At 48.1% G+C, this 2,422-nt stretch overlaps 1 pseudogene; it reads right to left on the reverse strand.

Moving 5' to 3' along the window:
• Window positions 1-328: 328 nt before the first annotated feature.
• LOC105821767 lies at window positions 329-910 on the reverse strand (annotated as a pseudogene).
• Between the last annotated feature and the right edge of the window lie 1,512 nt (window positions 911-2,422).

Consider the following 2,422-nt stretch of genomic DNA (forward strand, 5'->3'; position numbering starts at 1 on the left):
TTATCAAATGGTAAGTTTCATGTTCACATTCTCTTACAAATGCAAGATAGATCTTATGGGTGGATATGCAGAAATTTTGGCATAGTACAGGTAATTAGTAAAAAAAAATGTCTTGTTTAACACCACAAAACATATTTAAAAGGTGAATATGAAACTGTAACGCTACTTAAGAAATATTTTCTCCTAAATTATTTTAGCATTTTTGACTAGTTTAATAGTATGAACACTGCAAAAAAAAAAAAATAGGTACAAAGTAGCCTGGGGAAACAGTTTCTTCCTCTGGAATCCCTCTCGCCTGCAGCGATTTCCTTCCGCTCTCATTCCCACCTTAGGCGCATGTGTAGAAGTACCTGGGCTTGGCGTTGCCCAGGAGGTCGTCTTCGTAGTTGGGGAGGCAGCAAAAGAAGAAGGCACAACCGATCAGGATAACTGTGGCCGCCCACCCGAAGCCGTAGGCCCAGTTATAGATGTAAGTGACAGCAGGGTTGGCATGAAGGTTGAAGGTCTGGGTGTACTTCACCGGGTAAATGACGAGGGAGATGATCTGGAACACAGCAGCCAGGGCGAGGAGGCCTCCAATCACTCTTAGGAAGACAAGCATCTGGGGTCCGCAGAGGGCAAAGAAGGAGAGGATGAAGCAGATCACCAGGATGATAAAGCCACAGAAGAGCGTGGCGGCGGCTGCTCTTCCCCACGCGTAGTCCATGAGGCTCTCGCAGCCCTCCTCGTAGGACCCGCTGCCGCCGCGCTCTCTGAAGCATCTCCACCACAGCGAGGACGTCTGGATGTGGGTGCTCGACTGCAGCCAGCCGCGGCCAGACAGCGCGACGATGTCGAAGGCGATGGCGCTGAGCAGGAGCAGGGGCAGGATCCACCGGCAGCGCTCGCAGACCAGGCCGCAGCGCAGCATGTCGACGGTCGCGGCACAGAGCAGAGGGGCGCGCGGAGCACGGGCGGCTGCCAACAGTGGCCCGCTAGCGCGGGCGCCCCGACAAAAGGGAAGAGGCAGCTGGGAGGTGGCTCCTGGGAGGACGCCGCTCGAGGCGGTCCCAACCTAGATTTGGGTGACTCAGAGCGCACCCGCCCGGACCTGCCCAGCGGGGAGGGCAGGCCTGGTGTTTTCTTCTCAAGCTCCTGACAGACTTTGCTGGTCTGGTTTGCTGCCCTATTTTCTGCGCCAATCAGTGCCTGGCACATAGTGGACACTTTATATACTACTTATTGAATTTATATTGTTGGATTAATTTTTATATCCCAATCTTTTTTTTTTTTTTCGAGACAGGGCCTCACTCCGTTGCCTGGGCTAGAGTGCAGCGGCGTCATCATAGCTCACTGCAGCCTCAAAGTCCTGGGCTCAAGCAATCCTCCTGCCTCAGCCTCTCTAGTAGCTGGGACTACAGCCACCACGCTCGTCTAATTTTTCTATTTTATTTTGTAGGAAGTGGGATCTCGCTCTTGCTCAGACTGGTCTGGAATTCCAGACCTCAAGGAATCCTCCCTCCTTGGCCTCCCAGAGTGCTAGGATGACAGGCGTGAGCCACCACTCCCGGCCTCACTTCTTTCTTAATCGCTTTCGTGGATGGGTCGGTGCTGTTCATTTTCATTAAAACGTGTATAAAGACACGGTGAAAATGGAAATATTTTTGGAACTCCTTCCCCAAATCTATTAGTCACCTATTGCAACAGGTTGGAGGGGGGCTGTGTTAAGATTCTGTTTGTTTCAAAGAGGAGGTGGCAATGGTGCTTTGCAGTTTAGCCTAACCTCTTGGATTTTCATTAAATTCAGCGTGTTGATCACTAGAAAGAGTCTTTTTCCTTCTTCTTGTCTTACTCCCCCAGCCCATCCTGATTCTCTGTTCCCCGTTGAGATGAGCTTTTAATTTATACTCACCACCTCATTCGCTTTTCAGGAGGCCCTGCAAGATAAATGGGACTACAGAGTTAATATTCCTTTTACAAATGAGGCTCAGAGAAGTTAAGTGATTGGTCCACCTTTGTATTCTCAGATGCCAGACAATTGCATTTAACTTTTATTTTATGGAATTAAAAAATACTGAATTTTCTATCCTAGCCTTGATTTGGTCAAGTAAGACACTGATGGTCTGATCAGTTATCCATTCTGCTTTTGGCTAAGGGCTTCTGGAGTTGATTGCAGGGGTTTCATGAATTCAAACGAGCTCCAGACATTGTCATAGACCGAATAAATCTATGTCTCCTATATGTGTGTTTTCAAATTGTGTGTAGATGCTATTGTTATTAATATAGTTAGCAATTAATTTAAAAGCTTTGCTGCATTCTTTTATTCCAACATATTTTTTTTTTTTTTTGAGACAGAATCTCACCTTTTTGCCCGGGCTAGAGTGAGTGCCGTGGCGTCAGCCTAGCTCACAGCAACCTCAAACTCCTGGGCTCAAGCGATCCT

The sequence above is a fragment of the Propithecus coquereli genome, unplaced genomic scaffold, assembly GCF_000956105.1.
Source record: "Propithecus coquereli isolate 6110/MARCELLA unplaced genomic scaffold, Pcoq_1.0 Scaffold59, whole genome shotgun sequence".
NCBI classification, from domain to species: Eukaryota; Metazoa; Chordata; class Mammalia; order Primates; family Indriidae; genus Propithecus; species Propithecus coquereli.